This window comes from Pogona vitticeps, chromosome 5 (genome assembly GCF_051106095.1).
Source record: "Pogona vitticeps strain Pit_001003342236 chromosome 5, PviZW2.1, whole genome shotgun sequence".
Lineage (NCBI taxonomy): Eukaryota > Metazoa > Chordata > Lepidosauria > Squamata > Agamidae > Pogona > Pogona vitticeps.
The window spans coordinates 66,990,324-67,015,222 of record NC_135787.1 but is presented as its reverse complement, the minus strand read 5'-3'; the positions used below and the strand labels follow the sequence as shown (position 1 = coordinate 67,015,222).

Below are 24,899 nucleotides of genomic sequence, written 5' to 3'. Positions count from 1 at the left end.
TTTTATTTACCAAATAAGGAAGCCCTTAGGTGCTGAGGGGAAATCTGTAGGTAAACCCAAAGAAACCTACAGCAAGTACTCTCAGGGACCAGGAAAAAACCAGCAAGGGGGAGGGGCCCATGTTGAAGGGAAGCCCTCAGACATGAAACCACAAAGACCTCAGATTTTGGAGGGAAAACCAAAACCAGAGGAGAAAGACTCCAAGTACATCAGAAAATGTTATTTCTGTCAAGGAAAGGGCCATCTAATCTCAGAGTGTGAGAAATTAAAGCAGCTAAAGGGAAATTTGCCTCATGATTTGAGTGGAACCAAGCCAAAAGCTGTGTTCTGTGTCCAGACAGAGCAAAGCTCCTTGCCACTGAGGGAGCCTGTTACCATGGCTACTCAATCTGGAACAGTTACATCTGCTGATCAGGCTGGGGAAAATGGTCCTCTTGTGGAGGTCAAGCGCTGCTTACTAGTGAGGACAGATTCGCAGTTGTTTGAGACCGCAGGGGTGGACGCAGGAATACTTGACCATCAGTATAGGGGGCTAAGGGATACTTGTTCCCAGGTGACCCTGTGCCATCCAGATATTATTCCTAGGGAGTATATAATCCCAAATGAGAGCTTGAGGGTGGCAGGGATTGAGGGACAGGTGATCTCACTGCCAGTAGCTGAGGTACCTGTGAGCTTTCAAGGCTGGGGGGGAGTGTGGCGGCTAGCGATTTCATCGACTCTGCCAGCAGCCGTGCTCGTGGGAAATGACCTGGCTGAACATGTGAAAAGGGTGCTAGTGATTACACGCTCACAAGCCACCACGGGGACAGTTCAGGGGGGTATTGAAGGGCCCGAGGCGGAAGCAGATGAGGGTAGTTCCGAAGCTGTGGTGGAAACCTTAACCACAGACAGCAAATTTGGCCAAGAGCAAAAGGCAGACGCCACTCTCCGAAAGTGTTTTGAACAGGTGACAGACACCCAGCTAACACCTGAAACCACAGCGAGATTTCGTGAGAAAAAGGGAATTTTATATAGAGAGACCCTGATGAATAGCTCAAAAGGGGGAGATGGGATCAGAAGTCAGCTAGTGGTACCTGAAAAGTATCGCCCCATGATCTTACAAAGGGGGCACTCTGACATGTTTGCTGCGCACTTAGGGGTGAACAAAACACAGCAGAGAATCACACAAAATTTTTACTGGCCTGAAATAGGGAAGCAGATCAAGGAGTTCTGTAAACAATGTGATGTGTGTCAGAGGCAGGGGAATAACCGTGACAGGACCAAAGCGAAGTTGTGCTCTTTGCCTGTGATTGACACCCCGTTCAAATGTATAGGAGTGGATATTGTGGGACCTTTGCCCAAGGCCACAAAGAGGGGGAACCGGTTCATTCTCACCATTGTGGACCATGCCACGAGGTACCCCGAAGCCATTCCCTTGACTAACATTGAAACTAACACAGTGGCAGATGCCTTGGTGGGGTATATGTCCAGGATGGGATTTGCCTCAGAAATAATCACAGATTTGGGCACATCGTTTACATCGAAGCTCATGAAACGGTTATGGCAAATCTGTGGAATTAAACACAAGGAAACCACTGCCTATCACCCCGAAAGTAATGGGTTAATGGAGAAGTTCAATGGGACTCTGATGCGCATGATTAGGGCTTACTTGGCAGAGAATCCAAACAATTGGGACCAGAAGCTGCAATCCCTTTTGTTTGCTTATCGATCAGTGCCACAAGCCAGTACCGGGTTCAGTCCGTTTGAACTTTTGTTTGGGAGAAGGGTGAAAGGGCCACTTGATTTAATCAAGCAAAATTGGGAGCAGATCACCCAGGATGACCCACAAGATGTTGTGACATATATAGAATCTTTAATGAATGACCTAAAGAGAAACCTAGAGCTAGCAGCAGAGAACCTGCAAGCTCAGAAGGTTAGACAGAAAACCTGGTATGACCAGGAAACCAGGGTGGGGCACTTTAACCCAGGGGAGGAAGTGCTTTGGCCTAGGCCCTGCAAAGAGAACAAACTGCAGCTGGGTAGCCCAGAAATAAAATACTTGGGTCACATAGTAGGGGGAGGAGTGATCAAACCCCTGGAGGCCAAAATAGAAGCTGTTCGTGATTGGCCCAGACCCAACACCAAGAAAAAGGTCAAGTCATTTCTTGGGTTGGTGGGCTACTACAGAAAGTTCATCCCGAGGTTTAGCGAGATGGCGACTCCGCTGACCGATCTGACGCGGAAGAAGACTGATGACCGCATCCCGTGGACCAGCGACTGTGAGGAGGCGTTCCGGAGGTTGAAGGAGGCGCTCATCCATTATCCAGTGCTGCGTGCTCCAGACTTCGACCGGGAGTTCATCATCTACACCGATGCGTCTAACAGCGGGGTAGGAGCAGTTCTTTGCCAGGAGGATGAAAATGGTGACCAGCATCCAGTGTCCTACCGGAGTAGGAAACTCCAGAAAGGTGAGAGACATTTGGCAACCGTGGAAAAGGAGTGCCTGGCCATAGTATACGCGATTCAGAAGGCCAAACCTTACATCTGGGGAAGACATTTTGTTCTGTGCACTGACCACTCACCACTGCAGTGGTTAAAGACAATGAAAACCCATAATAGTAAACTTATGAGGTGGGCTTTAAACCTGCAAGATTATGACTTTGAAGTGAAGGTGGTCAGAGGGTCAATGAACTGTGTTGCTGACGCCTTGTCAAGAAGACCCGAAGAGTGAAGACGGCGAAGAAACTATGGACTATGTATAGTTTGTTGACCAAAAGTTAAATGTACCTGTTTATTAAACATGCTTGGTTTGTATTAATAAAGGTAACTTAATGTATTGTAAATATGAATGTTTAAATGCCTAATTGATATCTTTAACCTAGAGTGTAAGTATGGGATTGTGTTATTGTATAACTGTTTTTGTGTGTTTTGATCCGGGTTGTTTTTTTGGAGAAAAGCACTTTAGCTTTTCCCCTGCAAAACAACTTATAAAGAGGGGAGGTGTTACATACAGCACTGATGTTACCTGTCTGTCATGGGTTTGGAGGGAAAGTTCCATCCTATGGGGAGTGGAAGGCGGGACATCAGGGAGGAGGGGCTGTACTGTATATATATTTGGAGCTGATGTGAGGAGTGAGGAGTGGGAGTCTGTGTGTCAGACTGAGTACAACTGTGTGTCAGTTAGTACATACCTGATAGGTTCAGGTTTCTTTATAGGTAGCCAGAACTGATAGGTTCAGGGTCTGTGCTTTACTTTAAAGTGTTCTGTGTGAACCAAACTGTTGTATGTATGATTGAGACTAAGCCACGTTAAAGTATCTTATTTACTTGATCTTTTTATTTACCCTGTTGGTTATTTAAATAAACCTTGTTCTTTTATTTGTAAAAATCCATTCCTGGTCTGTGTGACTCCTTATAGGGAATGGTTGGTGGCAGCATAAGTATAGTGTGGCATACTCCAGTAGGTCTGGGGTTGTCACATTGATATTCCACACTTCTTTATACCAATCATTTAATTGGAGATCACACTTTAATTTCCAATTCTTTGCTATTATTAATTTAGCTGCTGTTACTAAATTTGCAATCAGTTCTTTCATTGTCCAATTCCTTTGTCTGCTCTCAAATATCGCTAAAACTGCTATTTTTGGACATATTGCTATATTTAGCTTTAATATTTCTTTTATCTCTTTAAAAACCAACTTCCAAAACTTCATTGTATATTCACATTCTCACCACATCTGGAAGTAGGTTCCTATTTCCTATGAGTTTCAGTTGTTATGACCCTAGGATGTGGACAGGGTGCTTGGATTGGTTAGTGCCACCACTACACAACTCGACCCTTGCCCATCATGGCTAATAAAGGAATCTGCACCTGGATCCTGGAGGTTATCAACTCTGCTGCCAGAGTTGATGACTTCATTTTGCCTTCTTTTTCCTTAATGCAAAATGTGATAGGCTTGCTTAAAACTGTTGAAGTTTTATTTACTACCTTACATGCTGTATGTAGTTTGGGTGAGTGAGAGGAACTTTTCTAGGCTGAGGTGATTGTTTATCTATTTGGGGTTAACCAATTGTTCCTTCCAGCCCTTCAAATTCAGAGCCCTACCACTTTGCTGAGTGCTCTATCCCTCTCTTTCATCAGTTGGTGGCTGCTGTTTGTTGTTGTTGATCTGTGAAGGTGGTTGCTAGTATGAATTTAATAAAGAAAGCAGTATATACAATTTCAAGTAACTGTTTTGTTCTTTCTCCTATAAATATCTCAGAGTGAATTCTTGAGACATTTAAGTGCCTGTTAATGAGAAAGGAGTGGACTCTGTGGGACTTGTAGCTCTTCTCCTCTGTGGATCTCTGTATTTCTACTGTTTAGCAAAAAGATAATTCTGCCAGGAATTCAAAACTTTGCAACAAAACCAACAGAATCTTAGAATTCGGGTATTGGAAGCCCTGTGATTACAGTAGGGGCCCTTTGTATTTTCAATAGCAGCTCGGCATTCTTTCCACTCCATATATGATTGCTATAATATATTGAGACAGGGCTGGAAATTAGGTACCTTACACTCATAAACCCCCTTATAACCACTTAAATAAATATTTTAAATGTGGCTACAAATACCTCTTTGCTTTTCCCTGATATCACCTTTTGTGCTTCCTCTTTTCTTCTGATGTGAAGTATGAAATGTTGTTTCCGCCCTAATATCTTGTTTTTTATGTTTCCTTAATCAATTTATTCTAAGCTTTCACTCAAATCAAAAGACGATTCAAATCATGGAGCAGAAGTGACTACATTAGAAAGGAAACTGACAGTTTTAAATGTATTGAGGGCACCACCAGAGAATATTAGCTCTCTTCCCATTTCAGACCAAAACCTCTGGGGATGCCACAAAAGCATCCACTATATGAAATAGAAGTTACAGGTTTAACACCTTGCACACACTTTACAAATATAATACTCTGCTTTATTGCTTTTACCTCTTCAGCAATCTGATTCTACAGAGTAATTATTGTATTCCCCTCAGTATATTAAACATTCCCCTGAATGATAAAGACTGGTAATCTAACAATGGGAAGCGCAAAACAGGAATTATTCTGTATGCAGCTTTCTGGTCCAAATACAATTTTTCTCATGATTTACTTGCATTTAACACGCTGAAGAATGATTATCACAGGACGGTGAGTGGTACATACAGATGAGTTTCTAAATATTTTGTGGAAATGGGACAAGAGTTGCCCAAATCTAGAAGACAAGTAGAAGCCTGAGACTATGTAGCTTGCCCAAGGCTATACAGGCTGGCTCTCCTGGGATGCACAGTGAAGAATCAAACTCTCAACTTCTGGCTCTGCAGCCAGATACCTAACTCACTGAGCTATCCATATGCTGTTCCATTTTAATTCTCAACTTTTAATTTTCAACAAGATGCTGGGACAGTGTCATTGAAGCGACCAACATGAATTTGACCCAACTCCGGGAGGCAGTGGAAGACAGGAGGGCCTGGTGTGCTCTGGTCCATGGGGTCATGAAGAGCTGGACACGACTAAACAACAACAACATAGTTGCCCAACACACCAATGTGGCCCCAACAGGCAGACACCATAGTAGAAATGATCACCAGTGAAATGCCTATAATTAAAATATGGATGTGGGAAGCGATTCTTTTGATTTTTATACATCAGTTTGCTCCTCTTTCTATTAAAGATTACTATGAACAATTAAACCAAAAGCCTTCCCTGACGTGGTGCCTCCAAGATCTTTGGGATAATAGGTGCCATTATGCCTGACACTTGACAGTGCTGGCTGGGGTCCATGGATAGTGCTGCCCCAATTATTGAGGGCACCAGCTTAAAGATGGCTGCCTTACCTGACATATGAAAAACAACAATGAGCACCAGCAACAATGAAAGACTTGATGAGTGATGACAGGGGTGAGCAGAATTTACAAAAAACTACAAAGCAGGAAAAGCCACCATTGTATTTGTTATGAAATGCAGAGGAGGCAGGGGGGAAATGTAAATACAGTTTTGATTTGGATTCTTGGGTGTGTGTGTGTGTGTGTGGCATATTATAGGAACTCAGAGAAACCTACATGGAGAACAGTAGCTATTGAACAAAGTATGGGTTAAGTTTATTACCAGAAAGTTAAAAGTAAGTCATCACTCTTGCTGTTTAATTTGAATATTTATGTGCGAGTGTCTCTTTTTATTAATTTCCTTCCAATCCTGAGCATGCATACTAGGGACTAAGCCCTGTTGAACCTTGCTGGATAACACAATTTGTGACATTCTCTTGAATGATTTGGATTTATTTCCACATAAAAGTTGCACAGGCCTGTGTCAACAGCTCTGCAAAAACCTTTAATTCAATAGCATTCTATATATACTATATACGAATTATAAGTTACCACCATGTTCACACACCAGCTAAAAAGGATGTGATGAATGATTGCATTTACATTGTATTTGGGGCAGCAACACTCTTACTTTAGTGCTAAAACAGTATTCTCAGTCTTTGCAGTTTGAGTTTAACGTATTTAGTTCTACTGACAGTTTTTGTCAAGTTTTGGCTGGCTATTATTACCTAGAAATGACATGCAGGAATTGCCTCGGGGAATACTTCATTCTATTTTCAGGCTCCGTTGGCAGGTGAAGCTTAACTACATGGTATAAAAAGGTGTGCTTTTTATTTTGAAAATGCAATGTGCTAGACAGTCAATAGCTATGAAAATAGCTATGGAAATCACAATTCACTTTAAAAACATTGCTATCATTGTTATTGTTCTTATTTTTAACCTTTCTACCCACTTTTCCACTACTGGGCAGTGCCTGAGGTGGCTTATAACTGCCATAAAACATAACAAAAACAAGTAAAAAAAATTAACCACAATAAAATCCTTACAGCCAAATAAAACAGAATGCCAAATTAAAGATCAATTAAAAAAACACTAGTCAACAAACCATCAGTTGCTCTCCTTTCCTGTCCTGTAGCAGAAGCTGTACAAGGCAAGGGAATGGCAAATGCACATAGAAATCCCTTGACTCTCCATCCCAATATGTCTCTGGCTAAAAGCTCTGCTGCTTTTGTGCAGGAGAGTGGGAAAACATCCAAGCAAGAGAAGGCTAGCGCCGTTCCCACTGCCTCTCAAACTTGCTTATCCTTCATACTGTGCAAGGAGCATTGGTTCCAAGATACTTCTTAGAGAGAAACTGTGTCCAGCCATTTCTGCCCATTCTCTCAGCACTTCTCTCTGGACGGACGATATAAAGGAGATTCTCCAGGATTTAGTGGGGAGTGGGGTGAGGGTGAGAAAGAAAATCAAACCTATTTTATTTATTTATTAGTGAATAGCTACCCAGACTCTGGGCAACTGGGGCTTTGTTCCAGGGTACCACATTTGGCAGATGTGCCCATGGTTAGTAGACCAGGCCCTGCTGGGGCAGCACAGGGCAGGGCTACCCAGAACTCAGTAAACCAGGCCTCTGGCTTGGATTTTGAAGAGGAGGTAGTGTTCATAGGGAGCACTGGTCTACTGGTCTAACCAGATCAGGGTCTCTCTCTCTCTCTCTTTTCTTCTTCTTTTGTTGAGCTCTGACAGTGTTGCTGATCAGAGTGGTGGAAGAGAGGTGTGGATAAATGTTCAGTGCTGTGCTTTATTCTTGTATTATTTTATAACATGATGTGCAAAATTGATTTGGGTTCTTACCATTTGTTATGTCATATTAGAAATGTCAGATTGATTTTTTTTAGCCTTTTTATCTTTTTTTTTACTTTGTCTTTTTTCTTTATATCATCTTAAGCATCTGGGTTTAAATCCTTGTGTGTTTAACTACATTAGTGTTAAATTTATTGGCAGAGAGTGGAAATTGCAGGCTTCCATTGTAGCTTCCACCTACACAACAGAAAAAAATAGAAATCCAGATAGGGTCCTACAGAACAGATTATTGTATAATTACAAATCTCCCCCAAAAAAGGCAATTCAAAGGGTGATTAAGACGGCCCAAAACATCATTGGCTGTTCACTCCCCTCTTTGGAAGAATTGTATAAGAACAGATGTAAGAGGAAGATATCTAACATACTGAAAGACTCCTCTCATCCGGGACATCAGCTCTTTAAACTATTACCATCGAGAAGGAGATTCAGGGTATTGAAAGCAAGGACAAGCAGATTCAAGAACAGCTTTTACCCAAGTGCAGTATTGAGTTTAAATGCGGGGTCATAAGTTTTTGGTGGAATTTTAATTGCTGGGAGAAACGGGGTATATATATCTGTATGGTGAGTGTTGTGTATATTTTAACTTTTTTTTTGTAGTGGTGTTGTCCAGTTTTACCTTGGGGAAGAGCACCTCATTTCGTTGCACCCACTTGTGAGTGCAATGACAAATAAATTTCTTATGTCTTATGTCTTAAATATACTACTCCTTATTGTTAGTTAGTTTTACCTCAACTGGAAATATAGTCTCAATAGATTCAGTCAGGGACTTTGTTGTTAAGAAAGAATTTAAAAAAAATTCTATTTCACTCTCAAATCTTCATATATGTCGGAATAGCAAACAAAACACATTTACCTGTTACATAGTATGAGATCTTAACTGGTTTAATTCATTATTTGACAAACTGACTGGTTAGATAAAAATTTCACTCAGACTCTGCTGATTCCATAACTGTCAAACCAAAACACACAGAACACCAACATTGGGAACTGACTCTAACTGACACAGAACACTGAGCAAAAAGGTGGGGAAAGGAATCTAGGGTAGAGAGGGAGGAACTGGCTGCTGCTAAGTGGTTGATGCTCAACCCCAAAGTCCCTCTTATCTGAAACTCCCAAAGGGATAATATGCAGGTTGCTATAATTCCAATAAAATCTAGGTTGCTACATCTTCTCTTCTGGGAGAGGTTATTAATCTTAATATATACTGTACTTATTGAATTTGATTAGTGGAGACAGCTTACATTTCCTTTTCGTTTTGAAAACTACCAACGTTCTTCAAATTGGAATGGGAAGAACCTAAGGGTTAAAAAAATGAATGTGGGATAATACATAATAGACAGACCATCCGAATCATAGTCTCATTAAACTATGTATTTGTGTTTAACACTGGAATGTCCAATGTGTTTGGGGCAGCCACACAACCTTATTTCTTTTTCACAGCACATTTTCCACAGGTATAGCTTTTTCACAAATAGGGATTTGTATTTGAGAAATTTCATTTCTAGAAACACATTTCACACGCTAGCAAGGTTATGCTCAAAATTCTACAAGGTAGGCTTCAGCAGTATGTGGACCAAGAACTCCCAGAAGTACAAGCTGGATTTTGAAGGGGCAGAGGAACTAGAGACCAAATTGCTAACATGTGCTGGATTATGGAGAAGCCAGGGAGTTCCAGAAAAACATCTACTTCTCCTTCATTGACGACACAAAAGCTTTTGACTGTGTGGACCACAGCAAACTATGGCAAATTCTTAAAGAAATGGGAGTGCCTGACCACCTTATCTATCTACTGGACCACCTTATCTCTCTCCTGAGAAATCTATATGTGGAACAGGAAGCAACAGTTAGAACTGGATATGGAAGAACTGATTGGTTCAAAATTGGGAAAGGAGTATGACAAGGCTGTATATTGTCCCCCAGCTTATTTAACTTATACGCAGAATACATCATGCGAAAGGCCAGATTGGAGGAATACCAAACTGGAATTAAGATTGCTGGAAGAAATATCAACAACCTCCGATATGCAGATGATACCTCTCTGATGGCAGAAAATACCTCTTAATGAGGGTGAAAGAGGAGAGCGCCAAAAATAGTCTGAAGCTCAACATCAAAAAAACTAAGATCATGGCCACTGACCCCATCACCTCCTGGCTAATAGAAGGGAAAGATATGGAGGCGGTGACAGATTTTACCTTCTTGGGCTCCATGATCACTGCAGATGGTGACAGCAGCCACAAAACTGAAAGACTCCTACTTCTTGGGAGGAAAGCGATGAGAAACCTAGAGAGCATCTTAAAAAGCAGAAACATCACCTTGCCAACAAAGGTCCGTATAATCAAAGCTATGGTTTTTCCAGTAGCGATGTATGGCAGTGAGAGCTGGACCATAAAGAAGGCTGATGCTTTTGAATTGTGGTGCTGGAGGAGACTCTTGAGAGTCCCCTGGACTGCAAGGAGAACAGACCTATCCATTCTTATGGAAATCAACCCTGAGTGCTCACTGGAAGGACAGATGCTGAAGCTGAGGCTCCAATACTTTGGCCATCTCATGAGAAGAGAAGACTCCCTGGAAAAGACCCTGATGTTAGGAAAGTGTGAGGGCAAGAGGAGAAGCGACCAACATGAATTTGACTGTAGGCAGTGGAAGACAGGAGGGCCTGGCATGCTCTACTCCATGGGATCACAAAGAGTCAGATATGACTTAATGACTAAATAACAACATTCTAGAGATAGGAAAATTTATTGCAGAAAATTCGTTACAAACCATTAGTAATGTTGTAAATATGTTCTTTAGCTCTATGAGCAGAAAAATACTACTTGTCTAGATCATGAAAGATAAAAGCTCTGTGCTTCAGTAGTTTTTATGTTCAGTATGTTATGGGCTTTAGGGACCCACTTTGTAGATGTACAGTGGTGCCTCGCTTTACGATTGCCCCGCATTACGGCAAAATTGCATTACGACGATCTTTTTGCAATCGCAATTGCAATCGCAAAACGATGATCTGAATGGGTTTTTTTCGCTTTGCGATGATTGGTTCCCTGCTTCGGGATGATTTTCCTCCAGCTGATTGATGGTTTCAAAATGGCCACTGGGTAAATAAAATGGCTCCCCGCTGTTTTCTGGGATGGATTCCTCGCAAGACAGCCACCAAAAATGGCCACCCTGTGGAGGATCTTCGCTGGACAGTGAGTTTCCAGCCCATTGGAATACATTGAAGGGGTTTCAATGCGTTTCAATGGGCTTTTTATTTTCACATGATGACGTTTTCGTTCTACAGCGATTTCGCTGGAACGAATTAACATCGTAATGCGAGGCACCACTGTATAACTTGGATTTCTAAAAACTAATCTTCATCAAACTTATCGGGATTATAGAGGAAAGTCACTAGGACCTTCTCTGTGATTTTGGCATTTTTAGGTGTTTGGAGGGGTGTATTATAGATTTTTCATAAAAAATGAACTAATGAATTGATTTGTCGATTCACCAGAAAAATCATGAATGTGCAATTCATGGTTAATTGACCTTGATGAATCATGAAACAAAATGAATTACATTTTTTTTAATTCATGCCCATCTCTAGTTGTGAATCTCCTTGACCCCTGTTCTAAAAGAAGTGTGCTGGCTTCCACTGTTTCTGGTCAAGTGGTGAAGATGACTTTCAAACCCCACTTAGCGCTTGAGAGCTAGTTATTTGAGGGAGACACTCTCCCTATATGTCTGCTGTATCATTCTGCTGCTGAGGTCTCCACTTTCACCCACCACCAGCAATAGGATGCAATGGAAAGATGTGGGTGAGGACTAGTTCACTGGTAGCACCTTGGTTGGGAATGCTGTCTCTTTGCAGGCCAAGCTGACACTGCCTTTTGGGACTATGTCAAAACTTGGCTATGGGTCAATATATATTTGATACCTAGGCTCAGTTTTAGCCTTTTAGTTTCCTGCCTTTTTTTTCTTTTGACTTCTTAAGTTGCTTAAAAGTGTTAAAAGTGTTTTAGATTTTGAGAGTTTCATAATATTTGAATCCTTTTAGCTTTCTTTAATGTAGGTTTACTGATTATACCTTACAATTCTGATCCCCTTTGCAAAAGTAATGTATTCGTTTTGCAGATCACTGATTATAGAAATCATTACATAAACCGAAGAAATGTCTTCAGTGCAATGTCAGTCTATAGGAATATGAAAATATCCATGCAGACACACAGATGGATTTTACCAACTGCAAAAAGTGGAAAATAACTGCAGGCACTCACCCTTACCCCTACACTTATCATTCTCCACATTAATGGAAAAATGCCTCCGCACTCAAATACGGAAATGTGCTCTTTGGTGTCATGTTGCCATGAACAACCCTTCATTCAAATATTTATTTTATAATCAACAGATCATTGTACGTTTTTAAAAGAAATTAATACGCTGCATTAGAGCAACAGTACTGTCATGCCATAGCTATCAGTAAAAATTAAAATTAAAATTATGCTAATATTAATACTTTAAAATGGGTCTGTAAATATGATTATTATTTATTTAAATAATTTTAGCTAAAACCTTCTAAAATTCAATGATAAAACTTAAATATAACATTTAAATTATGTTCCATATGGCTGTCTTCATATATCTAAATCTTTATGGCAATTTATATAAATAATTTCCAAATACTTAGCTCTGCTTATCGCGGCTTTAAAAGCAAATATTGTGACTCTATTTATTGTACGTGAATTGGGTGTTTGTAATAAAAAGCTCAGTTCCATGAACAACCCGATACACCTCACAGTTATGTATTTGTATAAACCTCTACAGGACTCTTTCTTCTTCTTACATTGAACAAATATGCAGTGCTAAACTCTGACCATGTGGAATGTTTAATTGATATTTTCAGCTACTTTAAGGCAGATGCATATAATAAGTTACCAAGGAAATGTTAACACCTCATCACAGTGGAGACAACAAGAAGAGATTATTCATTCAGTCGTTCATTCATTCATTTGGTTTTTTTATACCGCCCATCTGGCCAAAGGCCCCTCTGAGCAGTTTACAACAGAAAATTACAACAATAATCATAACCCAATGCAACATAACTAAATTTAAAGAAACCCTCAAAATTGTCTGTTCAAATAAATGTTATGATGCAGGTAAAGTAAAGCCCATTGGCTAAACAGCAGTAGGACAAATACGTAATTTTATTTTCCTGGCCATATACTCCATATGACTTTATTGCAGAGAGAAAACCTTTTTTGGGGGGAAATCCTGAACACATAGGCCCCATGATGCTTAATTTACAAGCACAGTGCTCATCAACATTATGTACTGGGGGAAAACAGTAGGATTGCAGTGCTTTGCCAGTGTTATGGTGGACAGCCACTAGAATTCAGTGGTGTGAGGCAGGTTTTATTATTTCTGCAAGCTTATTTCAAAGTTTACTACCTTCCTCTTAGTACAGAGTTAAACAACAGCGGACATGTTCTGTCCCATAAAACGTTCACTGGGAGCCACTTAGAACTGTGTTAGACTTTATCAGTACTTCCCAAAACAAACTAACAAACAAACCCCTTCCAGTTTATGAATGTAGGATATTGTGCTTCTGTATCTATGATTCAAAAAGCCAGGAAATAGCCTATTTCTGCATAATATCTTGCCTGCACCACCAGCAGGAAGAAGGATGCCAAGCTTTATATAGGAAGAGCATCCTGAGTGTTTACAGCACCAATGGTAGTAATTAAGATCGTCTACAAGATCCTCTTGTGCTCATTACCATTTGCACAGTGACACTCAAGCAAGAGAAAATTTCAGAAGCTGACTCCTTTCATTGGTTAACCACTTCTCACCTAAACACCTAGCAATTGTCAGGGCTGTTTTTTGACCTGGAGCTGATTTCCCCTTTGAAGACTTGTGTCAGGAAACTGGTTTCAGAAATGTTTACTGAAAGCATTCAGGGTTGGACAAGCACAATTGCTCTGTACTTTGGGAATGCAGAAGCACTTTGAACAGACCTTACAAAATTGCATGCTAGTTCTATGGAGATGCATGGCAAAATGTCCCTTTCTGGAGGTCTGTCAATTCTGGTTTTTTTTTTAACTCTTCAAAATGTGAATAATATATGGTTTTCAAGGTATTCTGTTCTTGAGGCAAAATACTTAAGTTGCATTTTATTAATGATACACCCCACCCACTTAGGGATAATTTTAGTGTAGGGAAAATATTGGGTGTGAAGTAGAAATATACAAATATGTCTGATAAGTGTTCATCTGCATTCAGCTCCCTCCCATTTATGAAGAAATTTGTGAATTTTGCTAAGGTTGCACACACACAAAAAAAATAAAATTCTCATTCTTATACATTGGACAAATCTGAATACAATAGACAAAATCTTGTTCATGCAGATGTAATGTCAACATGCACCCACATAAATGGGCTGGGCATTATACCCAGCAATAGGGAACTGCATATTACAATTCTCCAATTGGTCATGTGATTCAATTTTGCACTTGATCATGTTCTTAACATGGCAGTGGGTGATGGGAGGCAGTTCCTAAACCTAGTTCTCCTGAGATCCCTGAACCAGTTTCACTGTTGTTGCTGTTTTCCTGCTTTGGGGGGGGGGGCTGTTAGTTGAATGCGAGAGTCCTCCTATACTGACTCAGATCACCAGTTCATTGGCTTATTACTGTTTGTACTGACTAACTAAAGCTCTATGATATGATCATGATCATCATCTTAGAACTGCAGAGTTGGAAGGGACCCTATGGATCACTGAGTCCAGCTCCTGTCAAGGAAGCACAGGGGAGAATTGAACTCTCATAAATAAGCTATCCAACCGTTTCAGACACTGGTCTTTCTAGCCCTATATGGAGATGCCAGGGGTTGGATCCAGGATATTTTGCATACCAAGCATGTTCTCTACTACTGACCAACCTAATATTTTCCAGCCAACCCAACCCCACCCAACCCAGAAGAATCCCCCACCCATTTACTGGGGTTCCACACCAGAAACGGAAGAACAGAAAGATAAATGTATGTATTTAGTTATATATAACTTAGTAATAAATGTGAATTGTTAAGTCCTAAGGTTCGCCATGTGTGGCTGGAAAATTGTCCTTAGGATGACAGATCACAATCTGTAAATGGGAATGAGTAAGCACAGCTAACTACTAGTCAATAGCACTGGTTCTTAACTTTGGGTTACTCAGGAGTTTTGGACTGCACCTCCCAGAAGCCTTCACCACCAACTGTGCTGGCTGGGGTTTCTGGGAGTTGCAGTTCAAAAACATCCGAGTAACAAAGGTTAAGAACCACTGGTCTATAGGATTACAAGAGATAGCTGATAGGTGAAAAACAATGGTTCTTTCGTGTCCTGTTCGGCCCCAAATTGGATTGCTGATTTCCACTGCAGCAGAGAAGAGAGAAGAGAATACAGTAGTGCCAATAACATTTCAAAGACTTTATGCTTCATAATGTCAAAGGCTAATGCTTTACAAAGCAGCTGTTTGTGTTATTTACAAGGTGTTGTCTGGGATAATCTGGCTGTCATAAATGTAAGGGCTTATAACCTGCTATAATTGAAATGGCCGGCAGTTCAGGAGAAGTTGGGCTTCACAAATGTCAGTTGTGAAGGGCAGGATGATCCTGGCATAGCAGTTCAGGCCAATGTAATTGTCAATATTGACCTCAACTTCACTTGTAAAGGAAGATCAGAAAAGGGAGGGACCTTTTGTTTGTTTGCTTTTCTGATAGCAGCAGCTAGCTGAAACCAACAATATCCTTCTCTCTCAATAGCTACCTCCCTCTGTAGCATCATCACTAAATAGTACATGAACCAACATAAGCTTATTGTGTCAGCTTATTGCTGTGGAGAGTTTGCTGCATTAGGTAAATAACAACATGCATATTTTGAGAGGATTGAAGGTTCAGGAACACATATATAAATTACATATGGATTTTCTTGCAAATTTTAAGAAGAGAAAATGCACAGACTTTGGTGAATATGTGTACCAGAAATACTTTGAGTTATCCACCTGAATGGAATGTTTCAATAACCAGTGGAAGAAAACCAAGAAAAAATAAGTTATTGAAAACTACCTAATTTTATTTGAGTCCAACATGTTTTGGAAAGGTTTCTTATCTTTTTCAGAGGCTGATGTATCAAGAAAAATGTAAGCAGTGATGTCAGAAAATATTCTTATTAATTATATCATTCAAGAATTGTATTAATAACTGGCACATGAAACATAGTCTTTGACCTAGCCAGCAAAGTTTAAACTTCTGAGGGACATGCTATTGCAAAACTCTTGCAGCAGCCTTTAAATTAACCACAGAAATTAATCTGTACACAGATGTTAAAGAGAGGAACTACCATATTTTTCGCTCCATAAGATGCACCTGAGTATAAAATGCACCTAATTTCTAAATACAAAATAAATAAATAAATAAATAAATAAATAAATAAATAAATAAATAAATAAATAAATAAATAAATAAACATGTGTGTGTCTTATGGAGCAAATACTGTCCCCAACCCGCCACCATCGCTGCCTTCTGAGGCCTCCGGAGGGCTTGGAAGGCAGCGATGGTGGCGGGGGGGACAGTATTCGCTCCATAAGACACACACACTTCCCCCCACTTTTTTTGGGGGGGAAATAGTGTGTCTTATGGAGCGAAAAATACAGTAAAACAGAATTTAACCCTAGACTACAAAACACATTATCTAAAATATGTTGCAACTTAGATAAGTTTTTTTTTCTGACGCTGATATAAACTAGAGATGGATAACTTTCTGATTCTACTGGGCATGTTTCATTTGTCCCATTTTTGTATCAGATTGAGATCCCCCCTCTTCAAAAGGACAAAAATTTACATGTTTTGGTGTGCATTTCTCTCGATCTATGAAATTTTGTCTGTAATTTTGCTAGATATGCAAGTTTTAAAAAGTAATTTTCCCCAACATAACACCCTTTTGTACATTACGCACATTTGTGTGCACACAAACCCCTAATCTGTGCATTTTGTATGCTTTTATGACTGGAGCACTGAATCATAACTTGGGAGAGGTGGGAACTTTGAAAGATAACTGCATTTCAGCTTGCATTTTGATATGAAATGAGAAAATTCTGCATTAAAATGCAAACTGAATAAACTAGTCCTCCTTTCCAGATGTGAGCACTGATAAAAAAAAATACTGGTTTGTGCTTAGAAAATGAGTCTTTAAAATACATAAAGGACAGAAAGACATTTTTTTCTTTGTAAAATAATCTAATTGTGATCTTTATAAATTATTTTCAGTGGTCATATTCATACACTTCTCTTGCACATTACGAACATGGATGGACCTTAGCTTCCTGTTTCACTTTAGCATGTTAATTTGTAAAGCTTGAAATAGCAGATGAGTACAAATGCACCCATGGAAGACTTTTAAGCATTCTGGAATCCTGAAGAGCAGACTTTTAAAATATGCAGATATCTTTATAGATTTTACAGTGAATATGTAGATGTAGATTGATGGTTGGAGTCAGCTTCCATGATGTTGCTTCCCAATGGATTCAATGTATGGAGAACTAATGTGAAAGAGTTATTTCTTTTCCTGTCCTATTTCAGTGTCTCATAGGTTTTACTGCTGCATGATTCTCATGAATCTATCCTAAATCTTTGAAAGAGAAGCACCTCCCTTTTACCATTTTAGGGATGTCAAAATCTCTCAGCTTTGATTTCTGTTTTTCTGAATACCAACTGTATTCCACCACCCATTCTTAGTATATATCAGGCTGTGAGACATGTGTGTGTGTTTTCTTGCAGAGGAACTCATTATTTTTTTCCATTTAAAAAAATTATGGTTTTTTGTACACCATTCCCCATGACCTAAAGACAGAATGGGACTTCATTGCTAGCAATTGTCATCCTTTTTTACATTGATCAAAGTTCTAGTCCAACAACATCTGGAGGGCCACATTTTGCCCACATCTAATGTGTGCTCATGCATTCCCTCCCCTCCGATTGTATGTGTTCTTGTTATTCCCACCTTAAAATGCCTTCATGACCCATTGAATATTTGATTTCCAACAATCACAACACAGTCCTTTGAAGCATGTAGGTTTTGGAAGCAAGGGGAAATTTGTATCTTGATGATCACTGATAATGAGAAATAGATATTTTTGCCAATAATTTTGAACCCAATGGAATATGATTTTTGACCTAAATGTTATAATAACTCTATGTCGGAAACTGGTTTTAAAAAGAGCCAAGTAAAGCAAGGCAGCTGCTGAACAACATTTTAATTCAATCTTTTTAATCTTTCCTGAGATCCTTCTTTCCTGAGATCCTTTATTCCAAGAAGCATTACAGAAGAATTTCTGAAGGCAGAATTAGAAACCATGCTATCTTTCTCAAGTGGATTCCAACCATTTATTTATTTATTTATTTATTTATTTATTTATTTATTTATTTATTTATTTATTTATTTATTTATTTATTTAATATCCCGCCTATCTAGTCAATTAAGACCACACTCCATGTGTGGTCCTGTCAGGTTACGTGTCTAGAAACTGAGAGCCATGCTTTCTAATCACCAGATACACTGGTGCATATTGATACTTTCATCTCTTGAGAACTGAAAGATGCTTATCTGTATGAGTTGATCTCTGCTGGTCAAACACAATATTTTCATGCCACCCTACAAGATCCCAAACACAAAGCACACAACATTCATGTCTTCAGCTGCAATTTACTAACTGCTAAGTGACTTTTCATTAGTGCTTCACAAAAGCAGACACACATTGAATACCTACATGATTAATACTTCATCAATAATTTGCAGAATTATCAGGCAATATAGTGATATGGATATATTCAATAACAGAATAAGATGAAGACTGACTTTTCCCCCAATTTGTCAATAACATATTAATCTAAGTAGAACAACCAAAAAGGCTATAGTAAATGAGCCACATAAAAACAAGCCAAGTTATATGAAGGTTTTTGTAGACTCATTAACCTAAGGCTATTTTGCTGGTTTGTAATCTATCAAAACAGAAATTTCCCTCCTGGGACACAGAAGGCACAGAACCAGAATAAGGACCAAAATCACCATCAAAAATGCCTAGGCAACTGTACAAAGTGTTCTCCCTGCCCTCTTTTCCCTCTGTTTCATTAGAACTGTTGACTGCAGCAAATATGTCAAAGGTATATACCTCAAAGCAACACCTGCTTCATTGTGTTGGCCTTTAAAGGAATAACTATACAGAGGTCTGCAAAATACTTTTTTCTTCATTCAGCATTTCAACCCTCTGAATGAATCCATATAGGCTGCCAGAATGATATATTAATAAGACTGAAAATGTCTACGAAAGATATAAAATGGCTAGCAAAATCTAAACTAACGCTACAAACCCCAGTTTACAAGCATGATAATACAGGAGAAGTAGAACCCATTAACTTAATCCGGACTTAACCTTGATTATTGCTTTTCAGGATAAAAATTGCATTAACCAACACCTATCATGTTTTATATGATATGAACATTAAATCTCAACTACTGACAATATGTATGAACCGACATATATATATATATTGCCAAACTGAGATGCCTCAACCTTGGACTGAGTCCCCCTTCCTAATATTATCAGATATGACCAGCTGGTGCTCATATCTGGATTCTCTATGAGGAACATGGCTGATGTGACTGTGTTGGAGCACACGAAAGGCTGTTCCCTGCCATGGAGAAAAAGGCAGGTGGATATTGCTTTTGTAAACTCAAGGCAAGGAAGGAGAAAGCATGTGTTGGGGATGGAGAAGCTCTAAGATGGTGTTTAACACCAACAAAATTAAATAAAATTAATGCTGTTTATCTGAATGTCTGTTGGAAATGTGAGAAGGGAATTGGTACATACTTTCATGTGTGGTGGGAATGTGGAAAAGTACAAAGATTTTGGAAACAAATTTTTAAAGAATTAAATGATATATGTGGAAAAGACATAGAATTGAATCCTGAGAGCGCTGTCCCCCTTAATATTCTCAATCATTAGCTTGGTTTCTCAAGTGTGCCCACTGCCTGGCTCAAATCAGTGCTGCATGAGCAATCAGTCATCCATCTCACATTCAAGCACACATTCAGACCTAAGTGGTATGCCATCTTAGTGCCTGAGCCTTCCCTTGGCCAAAACCTGCCCTGGAAACTCCAGTGTCTGAGCCTTTGTTGGTTTTGGCTCTCACTGGGATTTCAGCTATCAATCTAATCCTGCTTTGGGGTTTCCTTCTTTTGCTACTGCAACTGGTGCCCCCCCACACTCCATTCCAGCATTTCTGATCTGCAAAATGCTAGAGCAAACTTTGATGATTCATAAGGGGCACACAAACCAATTTGAGGACTAGTAGGGGTTGTTGTGTTTTTTTTAAAAAAACAAAAACAAAACCTGCCTTGGAGGTCATTCAGAAATACACAAATATCCCGTTCCTTCCCATTCAGACAGTCTTCTCCAAAACTGGTACCTATCCCTAATGTCTGTGAGGGATGTTGCATTTGTCACCTGAACACCTTCATGCACAGAGGCTATTTGATTTTCAAGCAGCTGTTTTCTGAATCAATGACCAACAGGAGTCATACTGACTGATCAGAACTATCTTGAACGCTTCCATAATGTCTCAGTTCCAGAGACTGTTTCCATAGGAGTATTTCAAAGATTATGGGGTACGACTCTAAATTTAAACACAACAGCAGCCTTCTGAGAGGTATGCAGTTACAGTAAATTACAATTTCTGCAGTCCAACTAGTCGCGGAGCCGTGTACTACATCTACAAAGCTGCTCATCAGCTGCTCATTTCAAAAGTTAAATACTTACTACTTAAATACTTAATACTTTACTAGTAAACTACTAGTAAATTACTAGTAGTTTACTTTCGATAATGTAATGTCACTGTGTAGTTAACAGCTTCAGAATTTGAATTTGATATATAATACATTTTAAATTAGGCAAAATATTTTTGTTCGTTTTTTATAGAAATGCAAGCATTTCTGTTATTAACTTGGGTTCTTTTACAGAATTCCTTTCTCTCCCTCTCTCTCTCTCTCCTTTTTTATTACAGAAGATCTAGGGATGTTGCCTGATTACCTTACTGTAATGAGAATCATTTCCATCTACCTCCTTCCGCAATGACATGTGAGCCAAGCTTTAGTTACTCAAACTTTGGCAATAAATTCTTTCTTGAGCAATAGAAATGTAGAGCCAATACTCCCTGCTAATTATTGGATTTACCTCAGAGCAGTGGCATTCTGACTAGTGTGCACAGTATTCATTATACTGAATGCCCAACTGAGACTAACTTACTGAATGCCAAGTTTCCAATATCTGTCCAGGTTACTGATACTAAAAATTTAACACTACCCTAACCAGTCTTAGGGCAGACAATGGCACAAGGTAAACAATTCAGATCAGACCATTTTGGATATTCTGGCATTGATTCCTAGGAAATTGTTGGTCTTGCTTTTGTTTTAGAATATGCAGCAGAATGTGAACATTAGCCTGTAAATAAAAATAACCAGATGCTATACTTAGGGCTAAGTGTTGTTTGAAATCTCTTTATCACCTAGAAAGTATAAAAGCCCAGCATTGCCTTCTGGCATGAGCGGCTTGCACTCTAACTGAAAACTTGAGCTGAATCAGTACAAAACAAAAAACAGAAGAAAAGGTACCAACAGGGCGACTTTTTGAGTATTCCACAACTCTTAATTGTGCACAGATGGCATTAAATGGGGGTGGGGAAAGAGTCAGAAAACTCAGAAAACGGGACCAGATGTTTTGTCCATTGCTCTTGGAGGCAGACTTCCAAACAAAACAAAACAACCCAAGATGGACTCTGCTAATTTAAAGTGAGATGGAGGTGTCCAAGTGTCTGGTTACAACTTCTTCTCTTTCAACAGACAAAATGCCTGGCTGGAACCTCTGTAGATCTTCCAAGTTGCCTTTAGGAAGACACATTGGCCCCTTCAATGTCATCTGCCCAAGCCACCATATCCTCCCTGGCAACGTTCCTCCAAGTTACCACTCCGAAGGAGGCCCAGAAGTCTTCTACGAGGGGTTGGGCCTTCTTTGCAATGGCAATGACTCTGTAGAACCAGCTCCTGGTGGAGCTTATGCCTGGCCCCCTCCATCCTAATATTCAGAAGAGAGCTCATGAGCAGAGTGAGGCAATATGAATGGGAGTGGCTATTCTAGCACTGGCAGTCTTCATAGCTACTGTGCCCACACTGTTTTGGGACCTTGCAGAGCAAACATTATTTATTTATTTATTTAATTTATATCCCGCCTATCTAGTCTTGTTAGGACCACTCTAGGCGGCAAAGATGTTTGTGATTGAGTGGACTCTGGAGAGCTGTGCACTAGCCATACAGCACCAGACAGCTGTCAGAATCAAGCCCATGGTTCACTTTACAGAGTTCACTTGGCTATTTCTCAGCAGCACAATTTATTTCAAATAGATTGCGTTCAGTAGGCTTCTACCATCTCTCTTTTCTAATGCTCTTCTTAACACACCATTCCTGTGCAGAGCAGACAATGGGGAAGCTGTTCCTATCACTGCAGTTTCTATCTATGTATTTATTTATCTGTCTGTCAAAAATGCAGGATGGTGATCAGAACAATCCAGCCAAAATTATACAGTGGGTTAGATTTAAATGCTTGCTGGATTTTGAACTAAAATAAAGGGAGCTTAGAAATGCTTCTAAGCTAATTTGGAATTTTTTTTATTTTTATTGATATTCAGAAAATAAAAATAATTTCCAGAAAAGAATGGATTTTAAAAGAACTTTGACAATGGCTTAGTCCAACATTTCCAGGCAGTAGAATATTTTAGTAACAAGAGCAATCTACAGTCTAATATGATTTATAACATTGATAACCAGTGTCCTGTTCAGAATTCTTCAAGGATGCTTCCTGCAATACATAGGATTCTTGAGGGCTTCCAAAGTGTCTTGAAGGAAGCAGTATGAGCAGAACCAGATGTGCTCTCACACAACATTCTTCTCTCTATTGACGATTATGTGTATCTAATGAGAAATTGCAAGAATGCCACATTTCAATTTGTAACTGTGGGATTTATTAACTTTATGAAAATGGTTTTTTGTATCAAGAGAACACTTGAATGTTAATCTCACAAAAATCCTAATCTGCTGTAAATAAAAACACAGAAATATATTAGAAAGAGTGTCTATTACAAATTTGATATGTTTTTACTAAATGTTGGATCCATAAGAAAAGATTCAGCAGTTAGAAATATCACTTATTATATTGACAAGATTAAGCTCATGTTTCAGGTTCTTCCATAGAAATCAGCAGGAAGTAGTGAGATCTCATCAGATTTTGTCAACTGGAGTGAACATTTTTTTTTTAACTGAAAACTTCCTGCAATACTTATAAAATCTCTCCTTACCCTATAGTGGTTCTTTTAAAGGCTGGTATCATGTCTTGGTATCTCTTTCAGCTCAACACTCCAACACACCATGTTGGGAATACTGAACAGGCCACTGTTGAGGTATTACAAGAAAAAGTGAATTAAATGCATCTGGGGAGCTACAAACTCTTGTTGAATGGATGACTTGACAGTGCACTGAATTGAGAGGAAATGGATGCTACATGCCAGCAGTCACCGCAGCAAAACATCAGTGGGAACTGAAGATATAACGGATATATATATATATCAGTGACTTAGGCATCTGGTTGTGGAGTCAGAAGCTGGGAATTCAGTTGCCACTGTGTAGCCCAAAAGAGAATAGTAAACTACTTCTGAGTACTCTTTACTTAGAAAACCCTGAAAAGGGCCACTATAAGTCAAAATGAACAGCATACTATTATCTATCTATCTATCTATCTATCTATCTATCTATCTATCTATCTATCTATCTATCTATCTATCTATCTATCTATCTATCTATCTATCTATCTATCTATCTATCTATCTATCTATCTATCTTTGGGTATAAATAGATAGATGGCTATGCAGTTATAGGATTTTGGCTGCTGTAGTCCTACGAAAAGTAACCATTCGAGCACTGTTGTGCATCTCATTCTGTAATGCAACATAAGGTCATAGCAGTGAAACAAATCAGCATTTGATGGATGTGGAGTTTTTAAATGGATTTATATTCAGAAAAAATGGAAGCAAAATATGGAAATGAATTTTGGAGGGGGCAGTCCTGCTACATTGGATTGACACTGAGTTTGAAATATCCATATTTCGTAGACAAAGAAGTACCTTTTGCAATTGTTGCCTTTTGCAGCAAAAACAACAGTCTTGCAACACCCTAAAAATGGCCAAGTTTTATTTGCTGTGAATTTTTCTGGACATACATACTTTTCCACCAGCTGTATGGCACATTGCCTCATTTATTATATACACATTTCGTTGGAAGAATGTAATTAGTTGGTGGGGTGAAAGAGCAAGAAAAGGCAAAAAGTACAGACATTGGTCATTATTTTAAATGTGATAATGAAGGAACAGTAGTTGGGAGGTGGTAGGGACGTGGTGGCACTGTGGGCTAAACCACAGAAGCCTGTGCTGCAGGGTCAGAAGACCAACAGTCGTAAGATCGAATCCACGTGACAGAGTGAGCTCCCGTTGCTTTGTCCCAGCTCCTCGCCAACCTAGCAGTTCGAAAGCATGTAAGTGCGAGTAGATAAATAGGTACCACCTTGGTGGGAAGGTAAAACGGTGTTCCCTAGTCACGTTGGCCATGTGGCAATGGAAACTGTCTTCGGACAAGTGCTGGCTCTACGGCTTGAAAACGGAATGAGCACTGCCCCCTAGAGTCGGACACAACTGGCCTAATAATGTCAAGGGGAACCTTTACCTTTACTTAGAGCCATCATAGAATATGTCTTGCAATGAAAAGTGGGCCAAAAAAAAGTTGAACTAGAATATTTTCTAATAATAATAAAATAGTGCACCTGTATCTCAGATACTGTAGAAGTCACACATATTTTCCTTGGGATTCCTTCAGTGAAGACTTCAGTTTCTCTTAATATTCTGAAAATCAGGCAGCAGTGCGTCATTTGTGGGTGGTTCCTGTGCCTTTCTTTCTGGATCGTTATGGTTCTTTTTGCATCAGTAGAACCCGGTAGCAAAAAAAAAATTTTTTTAAAAATGATAGTGATCACCAGAAAACTCTACGATCATTTATTTACTAACATGCAACCACAATTTAGTATATACAGTGGTGCCCCGCATAGCGAGGTTAATCCG

At 39.4% G+C, this 24,899-nt stretch overlaps 1 protein-coding gene and 1 long non-coding RNA gene across 2 annotated transcripts in view; both read right to left on the bottom strand.

The window, feature by feature from the left end:
- The window catches only part of SGCZ (sarcoglycan zeta), a 728,738-nt gene that overhangs the window by 446,475 nt on the left and 257,364 nt on the right, over nucleotides 1–24,899 (bottom strand). The gene's annotated exons all lie outside the window — the stretch shown is intronic.
- On the bottom strand, nucleotides 20,331–24,600 carry LOC110077019 (uncharacterized). Its single transcript, XR_013545821.1, has 2 exons — nucleotides 23,091–24,600; nucleotides 20,331–22,707 (listed from the first exon to the last, which is right to left on the bottom strand). It is a non-coding gene; the product is annotated as an uncharacterized LOC110077019 (long non-coding RNA).